General features: G+C 35.7%; 1 protein-coding gene across 2 annotated transcripts in view; it reads right to left on the bottom strand.

Annotated features, from left to right (window-relative positions):
• Positions 1-16,207, bottom strand: part of ngfb (nerve growth factor b (beta polypeptide)) — a 28,367-nt gene extending 12,160 nt beyond the window's left edge. For both annotated transcript variants that reach the window (XM_038278519.1, XM_038278517.1), the window contains exon 1: positions 16,055-16,207. The gene's annotated coding sequence lies outside the window, so the exon portion shown is untranslated. The remainder of the gene's footprint in view (positions 1-16,054) is intronic.
• Positions 16,208-21,219: the final 5,012 nt, after the last annotated feature.

Consider the following 21,219-nt stretch of genomic DNA (forward strand, 5'->3'; position numbering starts at 1 on the left):
GGTTGAAGGACCATGGTATCCCTGTTCTTAATTGGCCAGCAAACTCTCCTGACCTTAACCCCATAGAAAATCTATGGGGTATTGTGAAGAAGAAGATGCAATACACCAGACCCAACAATTCAGAAGAGCTAAAAGCCACTATTAGAGCAACCTGGGCTATCATAACACCTGAGCAGTGCCACAGACTGATCGACTCCATGCCACGCCGCATTGCTGCAGTAATACAGGCCAAAGGAGGCCCAACTAAATACTGAGTGCTGTACATGCTCATACTTTTCATGTTCATACTTTTCAGTTGGCCAACATTTCTATAAATCCTTTGTTTTTATTGGTCTTCAGTAATATTCTAATTTTCTGATATGATGAATTTGAGATTTTCATTTGTTGTCATTTGTAATCATCAAAATTAAACAAAATAAACATCTGAAATATATGAGTTTGTATGTAATATATGAATATAATATACAAGTTTCACTTTTTAAATGGAATTACTGAAATCAATCTACTTTTTCATGATATTCTAATTTTATGACCAGCACCTGTACTATATAAAGTTTCATACTCAGCTCTAATTCTGACATTTTGAATTGAAAAACCTTCCTGGATAGGAAGTGAAACATCTTGAAACTTGGAAAAACCAAGTCCAATAGATTGTTTTTTAACTTTTATGTAATTTTCCTCAGCTGCTTCACCAGGAGGGTTGGTGATGAAAAACATTACGTTCAACTTGATTGTCCAATTCTCTTTGAATCATAATGTGGTTTCAGCTGAAGACTGGTGTGTCACGCCTATCAGACCCAAGGGGCCAAATGGGAAAGAAGAAGCAAAGCGGAAGGCAACTGCTTAAGTAATCTCTGTCACAGGGATTTGATGTCACGCAGGAGTCACTCCGCTTACATCATTTGATATTTGATCTCCAACATGGTGCAATATCCACAATACGAAAGAGGTGTGAAACTAAGCTCAAATATTTTGAAATAACCAACTTGGCGAATCATGCTACACTAGTTCACACACTGAGCAAAGAAAAACAGCCTAACATATCTACTTCCATCAGCCAGACAACTATGATAGAAAGAGTGCCAAAGTTTCCTCTTTATAGTGCAGCATAACTCCTCACTTGAAAAAGGACAAGCAAATGTCAAAGCCCAATTTTACTGCTAAGGATTTCTGACCATAAACAGCAAAATTGAGAGCCTGGGCTTTAAGGGCCGTGGAGGATCCTCTGAATATAAATTCACCTCTCAAAGATTTTCACCATATCAATGATCTCCATATTTAACAATGTGGCCACAGCAAAGTGAATGGAAACAGAAATACACTTTCCACTATTTACCACCAAAGTTTACATAAAAAGATCATAACATTTATGATCCAATCCATAAAAAGATTATTTCTATACAAATAGCTATTTTTTAAAATCATTGATGTAATGTCTTATGAAACAAGTAGCACGCTTGCAAAATGAAAGGAATGTAAGCCACATGTAAACAGCTGTTAATCTAGATGACTGTGCTGTACTCCTGTGCAGAATCCACATCAGCACACAGGAAGTGTTCAACAAATTAAACAAAGGTGGTCTCTGGATGTCAGGGGGTTTAAAGGGTGCATGTTTCAGTGGACAATTGTTCTCATTCATTTGCTGTTTTTTTGTGCTTCACGGTGACATTTCTTTTAGTGGATACTTTAAAAAATGCCCTAAAACTGGAGGAAAAACCACTGCTCTAATAAATCCCTCAGCAGCAATTTATGTCATGATATATGTGCTTAAAATACATTTTTAGACTGGTCTTTTCTCCTGAATCCTACAGCAGCTTTTTTAATTGGCCCTTGAGATGCTTGGGCTCAGTCGTGCATAAATCTATCTAATGCGCATAAGTAATAAGGAACAGACCTAAGCTCATAATATAAAAATGGTTTTAAAATGAATAGCATGCCTTGATGATTGGATACCTGCTTTAGGAAATAAAATACTCAACAGGAAGACTAGTATTATGTATGAATAAAGACAAGCTGTGTGAGAAAAACCCCCAAAACATTTAAAAAGTATGGCAAAGTTTAAGTGGAAAAAAAAATATCACCCAGGACTGTATAAAGAGAGAATTGGTTGATTGAGAACTAAATTAGTAAAGGAGCCAGGGCAAAAAAGAGCATCAAAAACAAACAAATAAAGCAAAATCTCAAGAACAAATGCAACAGCTTGATGTAAAACATAATTTATATGAAGCTGCAGCCTCATGAATGCTCATGAAGCTGCACTCCATTCCAAAATAAAATATATATTTGACCATCAATATATGTGAACTGAATAGCTAAGAGAGCCAGTAACCCAGAATTGGAAATTTTTCTAACCAAGAGAATATAAAAATAACACATTCAGAAGCAATGATTGTGAAGGTACAATCGAGAAAAAAAAAGATCTGCTCATTTCTGTTTCTTCTCTTTTTGAATGAAGAAAGAATAAATTCAATACGTATAATGAGATCAGATCACACATTATTTTGGCTAAAAGGGAGGAGTAATCCTAAAAACACATATTCAAAAAGAATGTATTTCTCCCTACGATGCTCGGTGGATAGGACAGAGAAACCAAACTTGAAGAAAACTAAAAGAAAACCGGACCTACAGCATAATTGTAAAGCTCTACCCTTATTTAGAAATTATTATTAAGTTATTTGATGACTGCTGCTTAATTAGCTTTTACAGTACCTTCCAGTTTTTTTACAAAACTGTCATGTCCAAATAAGCAGCTTTTGATGGTTTATTGTTGCTGAGTTTTATGCCTTTTATGTGTTTTCTGTGCTTTGACAGATTAGCCCAAGATTTTTTTGAAAAAAAAAAAAAAAATAATAATAATAATAATAATAAATTAGGCCAAAAACCTTTGCTTTTGGTTTATTCTGTAACTACCTCATGCCCATCAGTTACACAAAGAGACAAGTAACCCATAACTGCCAACCCAAAACACATTAACTCTAATGGAGTTTGTTAAATGAACCCTGGCTGAGATGACTGACAAAATGCCAAGCTACACAATCCAGTTCATGAACAATCTATTTGATAAAAAAAGAAAAGAAAAACAACAGGATGCATTCATTCATATGGTAAAAGTCTCAGACTCATTATAGTAACCTGATCCACCATGGCTGGCTGTCATTGAAAAAGGAAGGGAGCTGAAGATGATTTTATCTGAGAGCTTCCAATGAGCTTTAACTGATATGCCACTCTTTATGTTACCATGGTGATTAATGTGATAACCAGATAAAGCATCTCTTGTCTTAAATCTAAGACTCAGACTTAAGAAGTAGTTGAAAAATGCTGCAACCGAACGTGGACATAACTACATTAAAACATGCTATCTTTATTCTGATGATGGAAAGTTTACATCTGCTGCAATGTGTGGGTTGTTTCCATCTGTTTGGGTTTCCTTCAGCAGTCCAAAAACAAAGACTGATAGATTATTGAGTTATTCTAAGTTGCTCTTGTAGCAGCAGAAGGAGACAACAGGAGAAGATAACAAGTTTCCACAACATGGTCAAACAACATAACATGAGGACCAAGTGAACAACTCATGATCTGCACATAATATTTCACAAAGACACAATACTAATGCACACAGCATATTGTTACAACATATACATCTGGCATAAACTCATTACATATACAGCTTCTGTTACACAAGCATGTCAGACACACACGTCACATAGACACAAAACATGTCACAACACACATGGACACATTTTCTACGCAAATGGAACCCCATTCTTGAAAAAAAGAAGAAATTGCGGCTTGTTACTGCCCAATCCATCCCCCAAGCACCATTTGTACCATCGGCTCATTTGAATGCGTTTACATAAATAATGTAATTATGGGAAAAAATTATTTATATCCTTAACTCAGTAAAGAATCCTAATCCACATATTTAAATGATGCTTTATGACTTTTCTGAGACAATTTTGATGGTTTTACATTTTCTCCGTTAAACTGCTTGTCTGACGTCATCATGCTCAGAGTATTCCGGCAAAATATGATTAAACCATGTTATCTGGATATTAGTTGATTCTTTCTTTAAGTTACGCACTATGTACCATTATGTTAACGCAAAAGGAAAAAATAAAACTTAGAAAGCCGAAAAAGTTAGCTCATGCAAGTAGCGTACAAGCCCATTTCCAGACAGACGAGTGATAAAACAGAAAGGATTTTAATGCAGTTACAACGCCAGAGATTGGCACCAGTCCCAACATGACCCTGACGGAATAAGTGGGAGAAGATGGATGGATGGATGGATGGATGGATGGATGGATGGATGGATGGGTGAGTTATCACAGTCAGTGACACACACAATACTGCCTGGATGTCCTTCTTAATATGATGATCCTTCATTAGATTCTGAAGGTTCCATTAATAATACTTCATTATATTTACTGAGGCTACCAAATATATTTTTCTGACGTTACACACAGAGTTAAACTGCGCTTTTTCCACTCTCTTGGCTGTGGCTGCCACCGGTTACCATTAAATAACAATTGGTTAGCTCTGTCATTAAAATACATAATGACATTCATGCAGTGCCTTGCATAGAGCATTTATGGTGTAATGTGTGTGTGTGTGTGTGTAAGGAGGGAGAAACATGAGGATGAGCCTTGTACGCTAACTCTAAGGTACGGCTGTAATTTATCAGGGAAAATTGCTTGGTTTCATGCATGCGCACAGCTTCATGAATCTAACTTTTTGTTGGCATTCTCATTCTTTGCCGTTTAGGCCTGGGTGAACTTTTAGTATGCATCCCACGTAATCTTTGATAAATCAAACGGCTCTGGATATATTAGACCCAAGGTTGGTCTGTAATTTCCCTTTTCCTGGTAAATCAAATCCTGGTCTAACAAAAGGCATTTGCAATTACAGCACTAATCTTTTTTTTTTAACTACTTCTAAACTTGGCAAAAATGGGGGGAGGAAGACTGAGCCCACAGAGAGTTCACAAATGCACGGGGGTAATATACAAACTCCATGCAACAAGACCGGGAATCAAACCCAGAACCTTCTTGCTGCATTGCAACAAGCCACTTTGACACGTACAGCCAGTCTCCTCTCTGGAAATCCTCAATACAAGTTACATTAGATGCTAGTAGATGTAATTCTTGCACACAAATGCACAGCCTTGGCAGTTTGCTGGAGACAAAATGCATTCTCACTGCAACTCAACCGAATCATGGTCTGGCATCACTATGCTTAAATTAGCAGCTGTAACCCTGCCAATGAACAGTTGTCTAGTCCAGTTCAGTGCCTGGGATGTATTAACAGCGCATCCCAGAAACTGGACTCTGGCAGAGTAAAATGTGCCTCAAAAGTATGATGTAAAACCAGCTATATGATTGTAAAGGAGAGACAGAAGGTTTATTAAGGTTTCAAGACCTCTACAGATTCAGAAGAACACTGATATGGATGGGATCAACTTAGCTGATTAAATTAAAAACAGCAGGCATCTTCCACTAAAACCTGGACAGTGTGTATATTTTCCCACTTTGTAGACATAGTAATCACCATCTCTAGAGGAGTGACTGCCATTTTCTGGGAAAAGTTCAATTTGACATATGTGTTTTTCCGACCTCCACTGTAGGGGACACATCCTAAAAATAAATACTAATTTCGCTAAACTATGTTTTTCAGTCCATCAACTGAAACAAATGCTATGCATTGAAGAAAACAAGCTCAAATATTTTAAATGAGATGTAAAGATAATATTAATGAGTCAACACAAATCATCAAATGTAAATAATTGCTTATATTAATTTTCATTTAATTTGAAACTCAAGCTTAAGCAGTTGCCTGCTATATATACATTTACTATATAACTATTGTCCACTTAAAATTTAGAATAAATAGGGATTTTTCTCTGTATTTTTTTTTGTTTCAGGTGCAGTCTTAACAAAAGCAATTTAGGTTTTTTGTTTGTAAAAAAATCCACAAGTTTACATTACCATTCTAATACTGTTGCTTGCCAAAGTACCGTCCGAAAAAAACCATGGGTTTGTTGTAAAGCTAGATTATTATTCCTGAATCGTTACCATATGTCCAGTCTTTGAGAATTTCTCGACATAATTGAAGGCTGGATGCACATTTATGGACAGGAATGATAGGATCTAAGCATCATTTGTAATGACAGGACAGTAAATTAAGCCCAGAAGCAAATGCTAGAGTATTTTACTAAAGAGTTTCACGTATAGAATGAGAAAAATCAGACAGTTCAACACATACTAGAATGGACCTAATTCAGGGATAAAAGTCCTAGTGATTTTCCAGCAGTAAAAAGCGAATAATAATTTGGTCTCCACCGATTCTTTAAGCAGTTGTTTTCCTGCACAGATTTTGTGTCAGCCCACCTACAGTGTATTTGATTTGGAGTTGACTTGATTTGGAACCCAGCACAGCCACTAACTAACACCAAGCAAAAACAACATTACATGCCAGGCTAAAGCCATTCAGAGGCTATATAAAATTTCAAAGAGATCTTAGGATCTTTGCTTATTTTTGGTGTAGATTGTAACTAAATCCAAACTAGTCAGATTTGAGCCCTGCTGAGTCAGCATTTGCAGCATTTTGAATCATTTATCAGTATTACACATCTAGATAAACAGAGCCTTGCCACTAATTTCTTATAAACCATCATAACCTCAGTAATATTGTGGAGCTTATGGGAGATCCAGTGATTAAGTTTTCTTGAATTGAATTTAGGTTTAATTTTTGGATGCACCATTGTAAAAACCATTTTAAAACTTAATATAGTTTGGTTTAAACCACTCTGTATGTTTAGGATAATTGCTCTGTTGGAACATGAACTCTCAGCCCACTCTAGTTTTTTCATTGACACATTTTCTTTCAGAATTGACCTTCAGCTCAATTAATCTTTTTATCAAATTTGACTCTTTTCCTTACACCATTCCTACAATAACAGCTTCCTTCTAAGGCTCAGTTTCATAAGAGTACAACAGGTTATCTCAACTGTGCTGCTAATATCTAGAAAGTTGCCTTCGGCTTCCTAGCTCCCTCTCCTATTAGTGCTCTCTTTGTCTAATCTGTGTGATTGCGTATTTCAATCAATGCCTTATGTTGTTCAACAACAAACATGCAAAAACATAGTATCTTATTTATATTTTTAAGTTTGTTGTTGTAATTACACAAAGTTGTGGAAAGTTTAAACAGTCCACATTTTAATGCATGTCTATGTTTGACATTTTTCTTTTTTATCTAAAATAATATGGCCTACAGAGTACACAAAAAAATAAACTGGGTTTCTTGTAATATTTAATTATATCAGACTGTTGCCTTTCATGTTTTGGATTAGATTATATGATGTTAGCTAGGATATAATGCAGTATCCCTTCCCTTACTTAATATTTATGGTCAATTTAAATTGTAACATTGCAATTTCTATTCTATTCTATTCTATTCTATTCTATTCTATTCTATTCTATTCTATTATTTTCTTGTCTATTCTATTCTAAATTATATTTTCCAGTTTCAGGATTCCTAATGCCTTCATTCCATTTGTGTATTTATTTGTTAGTGTTGTTTGTTATTTATATGGTATAAAATCTGCCAAATTTCCTTTTATAATGTAAAGTCCAGACGCCCATTTAAACATTGGAAGATGCCAATTATGTTGGAATAATATTTGAGTGAATGTTTTTACCGCGCTTTCTAAATGTTGGCCACAGAATCTGCTTTCTACACCTGCAGATCTGTTCTGGCCTGTCTATAGTTTACAGGGAAGGGAAATGTCTTATTCTTCTCTGGGCGTCTTGTCAAAGAAAAGTTGTTAGGAAATATAATAGCTTGCAATCGAAGCTTGTAATTTCCATTATATCCTAACTGCTGTCCTGTTATATCAAGCAGTGGTTGTGTTCTACTATACTGATATCAGGCAGCAATGCAGGCAAAGGCAGCTCTGATTTAAGGCAGATGTGTAAAAATATCCTGGAAACAAACAGCCATAGTTGGCTTCGGCTGCAAACTGACATACAATTCAGTTTAGCTCCAAAGTAGAGCGGACATGATCAGTGAATTCAAAAATCACTGAGGAATAGTTTATAGTTTTTTTTCATCTAACACTTTTTATGAAGAAAAGAAACTTTAATCTCTTTGAGTTGATCCTCTGATTTGTTGCACTTGGACAACAAAAGCTTATTTTTCATGTTCATGTATTGTGACACATTCTTACAAAATATACCTCTGTGAAACAGTATTTACAACCTAAGTGGTTTCCACATGAGATTTCGACAATGAAATACATGCCTGTTTCACATCTATTATCATAAATACATCTCACTTCTTCAAACACCTAAAAAAGCCTCAGAAAATCTTTCTGACCTAGAAGATAAGTTGAAACTAGGACAGTAAACTGATATTTCAAAGGTTTGCATGTGTTAAAGCACATTAAAACTTGTTAGTGTTCATAAAACTGATCTGATAAAGAGGGGCATATCAGTTAAACATGCCTGCAGTGTGAATGTAGCCTAACAGGACAAAGATTATGGTAATGATGTGAGTGGGAACAGGTGTGCAGAGAAAGAACAAAGAAACCAATGGGAAGGGGACACTAGGGGCAACAGAGAGTAACTGGGAAATGTAACCTACAATTAATATATATATAAACAGTTACACACAGTTTTGTCTTTGCTGAATTGTTGTCTTTATTTAATGTCTGCATCAGTTCCGGTGGTCAGCCACCTCCGGTGTACTCAGTACTGGTTCCCGTGTTCCTTGCTTGATTACTTTTGTTTTTATACTCCCACTGCCTTCATCATTAAATCTACAAGAACTCCTCTCTGCCTCTTCTTCTGCATTTTGGGCTCAGCTACAAAATTTTACACAACCTGACATATGTAGATCATATTGTACAGTAATGACCAAACCTTGCAAATGTATGACTTTAAGTCTCCCAGTTATTGGTGGTGGAATTTCATTGCAATTTAGTGCTTCTTATTTTTATTTATGTTTTTGAAGATCAGGCCTTAAGTGTCAGAACATTTGATAGCTTCCTTGATCAAAGATAAGAAATACGCCAATAAAACCAATGTCAGGAGAACGGAAAATGGCAGATTTCAAAGAAGCTGTCATTACTCACTCATTATTTTACCTGCTATCAATTCATAAAGAAAGTGTTTTTTTTAAGGTTAAATAACAAAGTTTCTTTGTGTCATGGTTTAGGTCCTGTTCAAGTTTTATCTCTGAGTTTTCATTGGTCTTATTTCCATTTTTGTGTTCTAGTTATTTTTGATTGTATTTAAGTTCTTAGATATTTCTTGTTTGCCCTCTTGTGTCATTCTCCTTTTCCCTAGCTCCCTTCTTGCCTCCTCTGTTCACACCTGCTCCCAATCTGCTAATTAGCTTGGTCTTTGTCTCTCTTTGTTTCTCTCTCCCATATATCCTCCTCCTGTTCAGTCACTCGTTGCTGGTTTGTCATCATTTTTCTTTCCCCTCTTCTTGTGAGTATTCCTGGTTCTCGTTTTTTGTGGATTTTGTGGATTTATGTTTTAGATTTTGGCTTCTGTTGAACTTTTGATTAATTAAATCTTTAAGTGTCTGCATTTGGGTCGTGTCAAACCTCCACCCCCACCATGACACTTTGTCTATTGATTTAAACTCATAAGAGCTGAGACTGAAGGCAGCCTACGTGATCTGAAGTGGTCTTAACTGTTCTACTTATAAGGCTAACATCAGATTACAGTTTGTTGATTTGGTCAATACCCCTATTAATGTGCTTATTAAAAGTCATGGAAATAGCAGTTTCCACATTTAGATATTGGCTTTAGTCCTTGGAAAGAAAATCAGCTTTCTCTATGTTACTGTTTTTTTCTGTTTTATTACAGTGTTTGTACAGCCCTTGACATCCTCTTGTGTCTTCACTAGGCCCATGTCGGGTCTGTCATAATAAAATCAAATCCTCAAGAAAATAGTTTGCCTGACAATTTTTCATTGAAGATCACTGATGCAAACACTGAGTTCATAATGATTCTGTGGAAATTGTTTTATTTTTTTCAGCTCTCCTACTTGTCTAAAACTGATGGTTGTTAGTTTCATAACTTCCCAGACTTTACTTGGGCATTCATCCATGATTAAAATGCCTGCCACAGAGGCCTTTAAGTTTTGTTTTCAATTTATTCTTATTTTCTCAAAGATCAAACATGTGTTTTGTCACAAAACCAGTTAGAGGTTTACATAAAACCTAACAGAGTCTGACTTTCTATGGATTTAATCTCAAAAAGTTTAGTTGCTAAAAGATGCAAAATAAGCAGTCTGCACTCCTGGATTCAATATGTCCATCTGACTCTAATAACTCCTTCTGCAGATATGATTAACAATGTAAATTGCATTAGTTTTAATGATAGAACCTTTGCAACAGTGGATACACAGTTTAAGACACATCATTAATTCACAAATGCCTCTTCTGTGTGAGCTCCTGGTGTTCACTGTTATTGAAATTCTCACCTACAGAACGGGTGTGTGTTTTTATTTGTAATTGTCATTCCACCTGCCTTTACATTGAATTGAACAATAAGCTGGAATTATTTTCTTATAAGTTTATCTTAAGGTACTTTGGTATGTTTGCAATCACAACACCACTGAGATTATAGATTTTTCTTAAATTTATTGTAACTTTTTCAAATTTAAGCACCACAAGCTTATCTATGTATTCATTTGTTCTTTATTTGTTGTGTTTCCTATTTTTTATTAGCGTCATTAAAAGGAAAGCTGTCAAAAACTGAACATAGACCAACTGTGGTACTGTTCAGCGAGCAGCTGGTTTAGGGAGGCGTCATCAGGCTCATGTATGATTGTTTATTCAGATCGTTTTTGTCTGACATGTTTTAGCCTCCTCGTTGTTTAGCCATAACCCTTACAACCATTGCAAAATGTTGTGGAAAACAAGCCTTGTATAGTTTGTTTATGGAAGTAAATCATTTCAAGTCTGCTTACACTATGTAAAGTAATACAGGCATACTGATTGATGAAGATCGGATTTCTGGGTAGGTAAACCGTGAGAAGGACAAAAACTAGGACGGTTATATTCTATTGGGAAGGAAAGAACATGACTAAATATTTCTGTATTATTATATCACCAGAAAAGTGGTGTGAGGAAGTAAATTTGCATGAGGCTACATTAAAGCACTTTTTTTTTTATCAGCTTTTCTCCGTGTTCATTAATGATTGTTAAATTCTGCAGTTGTTTAAGGCTCTTCAAATTTGAGAAGGATATAAACTTATTGATTATATCCTTGATGAAAAACAAAACATTATCATATAAAAGTATATAATTTTTGGTGCTTTAGATATGTCCATTATTATGATACCTTATTTTCGTTGAGTAAAACCATGTGGCATACAGCTTCTTAATTATATAGTCACCTTTTTTCAAAAAACAAATGTCTCTGGTTTTCTTGTAGACTTTTTTCCAGATGATACCATTTTTTTCCCCTACATTTATTGCCAGTCCAAATTATTTTCATGAAGCCAAAACACTCGCAGAAGCCATTTATTTCAACACTTCTGCCTTGCCCATCCCTGCATTATGGTTTGCTCTTTTTCTAAATAAACGCACTTCTGCTGTTGTGCAACGTAAACAAAGTAACACTATGAAAGTGGCAGTGTGTATTTTTGTTTATATGCGTGGCAAACAATTTTAAGACCTTTTTTTCAAACTAGTCTGTTCGTTAGGCATCAACTTGGGGATGGTTTTACAATCTCAATCAGACGAGATTTTCCTTCTCCCTACATTTTTACTTGGCAGCTTAGAAAGATTTCTAGCTTGAAACATGACAATTGCATTTCAGGGATATAAATTAAAAGACTACTGCACTTTTCAGCATTTACCAATGATGTCAGTTTTAGGCTGAAGGCTTAAGGATATATATATATATGACAATATAATTGCATGTACAAAAATCATTCATTTAAACTATATATGTAGCAAAGTACAGTGATGTAAATACTGAACATAATTTAGTGAGACAAAGTTACACGGGGATTGCTGTTCTGTGATTTTCAGGGTGATAGGACTTGGTGTGCACAAACAAAAACAATGAAACTGTGTGTGGCCTTCTTGTACTTTTCATCCCAGGATGATGAAATATGTGAGCCTGCAGGGGTGCTTCACTTCGAAGAGACAACGCTGTTCAGGCACAGGCCTGTTTTAACTCTTGGAGATGCAGTTTTCCTGTATGTGCTGATCTCTATCCATGAGCATGCAATGCAAGAGGGGAGTATCTCTGACTTATTAAGGGAGATAACTGTCTGTAGGTCTATAAGGGGCTTTTACAGTAGCCTTTAGTTCTTTTTGTGTTTTTAATTGAGCACCCAGTTTTTTAAACTGGGCCTGAGGCTTAAAGCGATGATCAGACATGTTTTTGTGGAAAGTTAGATGCTGCTATGATTATTTTCAAAAGAGGGATAGTCAAGTTTGATGACCGTGAAGGTAAGAGGAACACAGTCCTCTGTAATGCTGGGTAATTACTGTCAGGCTCTTTCTGACATCAGTAGAAAAGGATTATCCACTAAATGTTCCTTTTAATATGAAATTTACACTGAAGTTAAAACATATTTTAAATTAAAGTGTTTAAATAATTTATGGAAAAAAAACTTTATCCTTTTTCAAGCTCCACCAGCAAACATTTCAGTATTTTCATATACATTATAATTAAGGAAGGTGGCAATTATTGTCTTTGAACAAAGGCCCCAACATTATAAACATGTTAAGAAAATGGATATTTTTGGTCAGGAATTTAGTTTTCAGATTACATCTTGTATTTTAAAAAGAACTATAACTAATAATAACATGAAAGCCACACTGATTAGACTCTTTGCTCGAAATTGTAAAGCAAAACATACATTTGACAAATTCTTTCTCCAGCTCACTCTACTCTGAATGCAGGGTGTGGAACTTCAACTACAGTCACAAGGCCTTGAGGAACAATTATAAACTTTCCATTCCTAAAAACATCCGCTATAAGAACCCTTGGAATGTAGGGAAGTGCAGGCCGTAGCAGCTCACCATGGCAAAAATGTTGATTGCAAACATCTAAGTGCTATTATCAAAATGTTCTTGGTGTAAATAAACTCTTGATATACTACTGAGTATTCACTAGCATTGAAGTAAACATTTAATTTTAAATATTGAGCATACCGTAATTCAGGCATGTTGGTCCTAAAGGATCGCTGTCCTGCAGGGTTTGCCTGCTCCAGCACAGCTGATTTCCATTAAAAGCTGATTAACAGGCTTTAGTTGAACTGCAATCATCAGAATCAGCTGTGCTAAAGATGGGAAACCTCAAAAAACCAGCAGGACAGCTGGGCATGTCTGGCGTAATATGGCTGCAAAACAAAAATCCTGATATGAAAAATTATAACAAAACAATTAATTCAATTTAGTTAAATTTCATTTAATGTTATTCGGTTCAGTTCATTTCCATTAAATTAAATTCAATCTATTTTTACAGCATCAATTTTCACCAAATCATCTCAAAGCACTTTAATTCATTCAAATTATATAGGCAGATTGGTTGGAGTTTTATTTTTATCTAAGGAAACTCAGCAGATTGCATTGAGTGACAGACTTGCAGAATTCAGTCCTTCTGGATGGCTCAACGATTTGCTTCTTAAAGGTACTTCAAATCGTTAAGGACACTTTAACCAGAGCAGAAGTGTGTCAGTGATTACCAAGATAAGGGCTGTCCTAATAGTACAGGCAGTATGGAAGGAGATGGGAGGAAGAAGTAGAATGCTTCCTATCAGTAGTTCATTTAGTATATAGGGAACTCCTGAGCTTTCTGTTCACCCCATAGGAGCTATACATTTACCCACAATCCTTTGCATGACTGGATGTGTTGGCACAACCCACCTCACTGAGTTAACAAAAAATGCATAATTTTGTGAAATGTACTATGTGTGAAACATGTAAATATATGGGTCTTAATAGGTTTGGGGTTTTATATGTAGAACTTAATCCGTTCACTACATTTGTGTAACTTGTTTCTGGAAGTCTGTAGTCCCAGTTTGGCCAGCATTATCCAGGTACATGTCCATCCCGTAGTGATGTCCATAATGCTGAAGGCATTCCGGATTAAGTTCAGCAGTCCCGAGTTCCTTTCCTAAACCAGATAGACTTCTTACTGTTTAAGGAATATGAGCAGTTTGATGTGTTTGAAATAAGCCATTGATTTTGCAGCAATCCCTCTTACCAAGCATGCATTTCAGCAACATTGGAAAGAGGATCTCCCCACTAATTGAAAGAAATTTCCTGCAAAGTTAGTGGCAGTGTGAGCGGCCTTTTACAAAAACTGATTCTGGTTTACTTTCTGGCTCTTTTAAGACTGATTAACCTGTTAATCAAATTTTAATCTCGCTCAACTTCTCATCCATAACAAAACATGCTGCTATTCGGATGTACATTTCTATGCTGCTGAATAGCAGAGAGGCAAATCAGTAATACATGATCAATTTATTTAGATTTTTCTATTAAACATGTTCATAATTGTTCCATTTCATTTAATTTTTACTCCCTTTTAATGTGTTTCAATACTCAAGTGTCTGTCACATCTCAGTAATGTATATTCAAACAGGATAATAACCAGCAACAAGGTCCCATCACCTTATAGGCTATTCATTTAGGAGGTTCAGGCCTGTTTAGTTGCTGTAGCTGCACTATTTAACCTTCACAGTGAGATAAATGGTATTTATATGTGCAAACACATATGGCTTTTGGTGAGCCACGCTCCATAAATCAAACACGTAGTGAAATGCATACTAAGAACAAAACTTATTGCATACTTGGCATACTTGAGATAGCGGTAAGGATATTAAGTTACTCTCTAAGCATCTGATCGATAGTTGCCAGTTTAGTTTTGCAAGAGCATCTTGTGGTTTTCTCAACTGGGCTTTGATGTCTAGACAGTTATGTTTTTCAAAGCAGACAACACAAAATCCTTTAAGAAAATTGGATTCAAGGAGCCACATTGTATCATGTTTTGTAGGTTGGCAAGTAAAAGTTAAACCGCAACTTTGTGCTTTGGCATGATAAAAAAAAAAAAAAATCACTGATATTTCACAGATGTTCCAAGAGAGGAAACAATTTGCTTCTTACTGCAGAGCATCAAAGTCTGCTGTGTTTTTTATTTTTGAGAAAATATCAACCACAATTATTTAAGACAAGAAACTGACAACAAAATTCTAAACGTACCTTTAAAATTTCATATCCCTAATAATTTCTGTCACCCAAACCAACTTGCTACCAGCACTCAACCCCCCTCTGATCTGTCTGTCTTTGTCGCTGTAAACCGACCACTCACTGCTTCTGTTATTGGTGTGCAGAGAAGCCTTTCTTTCAGTTCACCATTCTCTTTTTCATGCCAGTGGAAAATCATGTTGTGCAGCACAAAGCTGAGTAAACTTTTAATGTTGCTCATGTGAAGACAAACGTTCTGTAAGCAAAGTACTTTTGGCAAAATAACCCGAGTAACCATGAGGAACTTCAGTGATTTTCTCTGCAACAATAAAGGCTTCCATATGTATGGTTAAAGATCTGATAAAATTTCCAAGCACACCCACTGAAGTCATCTTGACTCTAATAGCTGACTTTTATGTGAAGTATGCAATAATTTGCTCTAAGTTTGTGGGTATACATAATTTGAGGCAACTGCCCTACAGCTAGCTTCTTGTTTAAAACCTGACATGACATTTAGATACATCTATCTGCAGGAATGCATGAGAATTATTACCTAACTGTTAGAGATGGGTGCAGGTCTGAAGGCTGCTATTGTAACATGATGTGGCTATGCCAAAAAGAGATGGGAGGAGATGGCAGATACATTTCATTAATTTACAACATGTAATAAAACTGATCATCTAAAACTATGTGTATGACAGCATTACTCCTCTTCAGTGTTTTCACAAAACTTCCTCACATACTTATTAATGTGCTTTTTAGTGATTTATTTCATAGAGCAGTATGTCACAGTGAATTCATGCATTCTATTTAAAGTGGAAAAAGAAACTCTACCTTTAAAGTAGGTCTGTTGTCTCTTACAGATGCAGGATTCCTGAAGCTTCCTGAAATATATTCCAGTTTATATCTCCAGTTCCAGAGAACCCCCGACTGTTAAGCAACCATTTTATTTCAAACACTCCTATCTGAGTCTTGCACTTGTTTGAAAATTGTTCTGAAAGAAAGTGAAAAGCTTCTTAGGGGCTAAAGGATCTCTGTGGCTGCACAAAGCTGCAGGTCCTAGTGCCTGCCCCCTGTCATGATTTACAGATGAAAAGTCTCCTGAATGCATGTGTAGGTGGTGGGATACATTTAGATAAACTCTCTCAAACAAATTAGCACAACATTAAATACTCTAATTATTCATCTTTTAAAAAAAATTGATGAAAATATTGAAATGATTGTTGTTTGTGATGAAAAACTTTTACAGTTAGTCCTTGAGCACAGTTGTAGAAATTCTAAGTAGAGGAGAGCATGAACTTGAAGCAGGCTTTTATATGACCATTAATTTATGACAGCCATCTCAGCCAAGGTTAACCTTTTGATAAAATTGCCTAGGTTTCCAACCACTGATAATGGATCATAACAGTTTTATTTTTACTGCCCTCTACAGTAAGTTTTTAATGACTCCCTCTAGTATTGCATGCTGTTTTTTTTGTTTGGGGGGGGGGGGGTGGTCATTTCAGTTGGCAAGAGGTATTTTTGCATCCCCACCACCTTGTCATAGCAGCATAAAATTATAACCCATACTGGTATAAACAGTTTTGCAGAATAAATGCCACCAAATCTTTGATATTGCTCAATTTAATAACTAAACTACTGAAATAGATGAATAATATAATTACCCCTTAAATTTGGTTTATTTATATAACGCCAATTCACAACACATGTCATCTCAAGGCACTTTACAGTTCACCAGATCATCCAGTCAAATTGATTCAAAATTTTATCTAAAGAAAACCAGCTGATAGTATCAATCTCTCATGCCAAGCATGCTTTTAGAGACAGTGGAGAGGAAAATTGTCCTTTGAACAGGAAGAAACCTCCAGCAGGATCTGCCTCAGTGTGAGCGGCCTTCTGTCGAGGCTGACTGGGGTTCAAGTAGACAGAAGCAGCTGTAGTCAGAATTTCTCTTCATGGTGAGGAGGACCTATAACAGCCTAAATCTTTAAAGTTGTAGGGAAGCGGCCGTTCCAACCGTTGCATTTCTGAATTCTCCGGAGCAGTTCCAGACTTTACAAGAGTGAATAAAATGAATGTGATAGGTCGTTTATCAAGGGGGCAGGATTGTTGTGGCGGTAGATTCACAAGATAGTTTGGTTGTGGCCGGTTTGTCAGAAGCCTCTTGCTAACCAGTTAGCAACTCAGTGCTAGTAGGTTCCCAATGGCAAATTCCATTGGGACCAAGTAGCACTAAATTGGTGACTTAGAAAAAACTCTGTCAAGGAACGCTATGGACAGCGGAAACATGCAAGAGGAGGAGAGTTTTGGGTCGGAGGTCATGGATGAGTGTCCATGACTCATTCATGACCTCTGACAAAGCACGGACGAAGATGCTGTGGAAGAGGACGCCATGGCGGCAGAAGCTTGGTTTGGTGTAGAAGGCTTCCAGCCGTACATGTTTGAGCCCTTGCCTCGCAACGCTGCAAGTTCTGTTAGCTCTACGCCTGCTGAAGACACAGACATCCATCCCCGTGAACACTGGGACGGAACTCAATGGGGAAGGAAATGATTCTTATTTCTTATTTTAACCATTGGGTATATCAGCTACGACATATGAATCAACATGCTATGACCAAAAAAATTTGATTGACAGATGACCGTTGATATATGATTGGCTGAATTTAGGTGTACAAGCTGACGTATGACTAACTGGCCTGCATAGGATGGTGAAATGCCCCCCCACAGATTTTAAGACAGCATTTTTATAAAAATAGAAATTTTCTGACTTTTGGGACAATATAGTCTAATAAAGAGTACATTTATATACGTGTTTAAGCTGGAATAATTTGACATTAAAATATTACTTCCCTATGATTTTAATAGAGATTTGGGCTGTTATAATGAAATAATTACAAATTGGGGCTGTAACGATAATATTATTATTATTATTATTAATAATAATAATATTAATAATATTAATAATAATGTGGGAAAAAATTGTATTGTAACCCATGATGCATCTTTCTGTTGACATAATGGAAGGTAAAGAAAAAAGTTACGGGCCTCTGTTTTTTGCTGAATATAAAATGAATATTAGCCAGTTACTAATTTGGATTTTTTTTTGTCATAAGTAAGAGTAAATGTCAAACAGAAACAAGCGATATCATCATTGGTTTCACAAATCTTAATTTCTGCAAGGACTTTTAATTGCAAATGTATAAAAACAGCTGATATCCAGTGAAGATCTAGGGTCTAGGTTCTTTAAAACTGTATAACTTTTATATAATAAAAAAAACAACTTTATTCTCCTTAAAAAAACCTGTGAAATTGTTAATTCATTATACTTTACTTTACAAGGTTTTCAGTGATGATTGACTTGGTCCAAAATTTAAAATTGTCCAGCTTCTTTTCAGCTGATGTAATTGTCAACACAAGTTGCAGCATGGGATAGGATTACAGAGCGAATGTGTTTGAACCTCCAACTGAGAGTGAGTGAAAAGTGCTAATGTTTCAGGAGAGCGTGGATGTGAGGCTACATAAACTAACCCAGGTGTAATAAAAGTGCATGTGTGGACAGGAGACCTCCTTTGAAATCCTGCTCCTCTCCTTTCTCATCCCTGCCTGTTAAGTTTAAGTTGAGGTCACTGGGAAATCTGTGTTTTTTTCAATTTTTCGCTAAATTGAATAATAGCTAAGATTTTTTATTTAATTTTTTTTAAATAAGCGTTTCAGTGTGTTCACATTTATTTCACTACCAGATTTACACATCTGGATTCAAACAAGACCACATGGAAACAGAATCAGCTTACCATGTTACACTGGGACCAAATCCTGGTTTTGATTATCACTTTAAACTCACTGTGTCATGGATGATGTTTTTAAAGAGGTCATGATCATGTTTTTGAAAAGCTTCTCTCTGTCTTTTTTAGGTGGAGCCTTTTTTAATGGGCTTTTTCATGTGTCAATACAACTGGGCCTTTCTGATTCAAGACCGACTTTTCACTGAAATGCTGTGAAACTCATTGGCAAGAAGAAAGAAGAAGAGATTGGAAGAGATTGTACTGCTTCTCATCAAATATGCTGGACTCATTTAAACATTCCTTTTGAATTTTATTAAACTGAGATGAAAAACAGACACAAAAGAGTGGTTTGAGATTCAATCAGAAGTAAAAAAGCTGCAACTGTGCTCTATCTAAAACTGGTTCTGAATCCAATTGAAAGATCATTAAGACAGCAAACATTCTAAGAACTGTCAGCTTGATAGTCTCAGCATGACGTAAAAACATCTATTTATTCAAATTTCTTTCTGAAGCCAGCCTTCAGATGTAGATTTTAGAAATCCAGATGGTTTAGTATGTGAAGCAACAGCTTGAATTCCAAAGCAAAAGTTTTTTTTTTTCCTTTAGGCATTGTTAAGGTATTGAAAGCTTTAAGTTCTTCCAGAACTTGAAATTTGGCATCAACATCTGCAGCAAAGTTTTTGCAATAGCTGACGAACATATTTTTTCTTTTACATCACTGTAGAGAGTTTATGGCATACCCTTCTCGTTCAACAAACGGAAACGAGTCAAATCATCAAGTCCAACCTTTCAACCTGTTTTTCCTGACATATAACCCAATTCAACATAGAAAGACTCACACAGAAGACAAGGAACAATTTGGCATTTGGCGCTCATTCCCATTAGGAAAATGTAAGAATAAAGAATTATGATATTATGATTGAGCAGATGAATTAGGATAGGTATGACCCCCTCCCCCCCCAAGATCCACTTTTTCTTGAGATTAATGCGAGTATGCATGCAAACACGTCCTCTCAGTATTGTGTTTTTGTGTAAAATGCTGTCTTTGATTTGACACGACTTAAATCTTTTTTTTCATTCAATTAGCGCAATAATTTGTTTGTGATAACTAAGAGGTTTTTGGAAAATTTGGGATTTAATTTGTCTTTTATTTAGTGAGTGATGTCATTTTTGCACAGTTCCTTGCTTATGATCGATTGAATAAAACTAAAGCAGGTGATGATTGCAGTGGATTGGATGTTCCTGCAGGTTATTTTCCTGACCATCTTAAGTAATTTATGGATATTACTCCCACTATAGTTAATGAGAATTCTGATCCTCAGAAATAGCTCTGCAAACCTTATTGTAACTTTTTTATCCGTCGATTAATTTATTTATAATCAAGATGTTGTATAACAGATTCTATGCAAGTGGTATCTTGAATCCGCTGGTTAAGCAGTACTTTAGTTGGATCCTAACAAGATAATTTAGCCCGAATAATTACTTACAGTGAATTCTGTACTTGGATAGGCTGAAGGTTAAATAGTTTTTTTATGAAGAAAGTATAAAGTAATTTAAAACACGTATAATTTGTATTATCTTTGATTTAGACAACTTATCTTTGTCTTATATGAGTCCAAAATGCACCATGGAGCATTATCACAGATCCTTCCTCCCAGCAGTTGTGAGACTTTATAACAATCACTGTTTCCAAGAACCTCAATAAGTTATTTTGAACAATTTCTGTCTTAGTCAAATAAATAACATGCTGCTGTCATTTTGCACATCTTTGGTATTGCTGCTATTTTCCCATATCTACTACTGTAAAAATGTCCACAGCTGTGTATTGGTTAATTATTATTCAGGTGAATGCACAATATTTATGTTTGTAAAAATATTGTACAGTGAAGCATTTAGTTTATTTATAAACTCTGTCACTTCTGTTATTTTATACACTTTTAAGGTCCTCCTTTATGTGACCAGTTTTTGCTGTAACGCTTTAGCTCCTGTGACACCACAATTTCCCCCTTATGGGTCAAAAAGAGGATTTTTTATTTCTACTTTTTTTTTTTTTTTAAGTTGCCTGACCTCCAACGTTTAAGTTGATGGAATTTTTATGTTTCGTGGGATTGTTTGGTATTTTAGAAAAGTCTAGTTGTAAAAATAGCTTTATAGTAGTTTTTTAGGGACAGAAGTTCTGTCGAATTCTGAAAGCTTGTACCTTTTATGTAGAGATAT

This window comes from Cyprinodon tularosa, unplaced genomic scaffold (genome assembly GCF_016077235.1).
Source record: "Cyprinodon tularosa strain WSP-4 unplaced genomic scaffold, ASM1607723v1 ctg141, whole genome shotgun sequence".
NCBI lineage: Eukaryota > Metazoa > Chordata > Actinopteri > Cyprinodontiformes > Cyprinodontidae > Cyprinodon > Cyprinodon tularosa.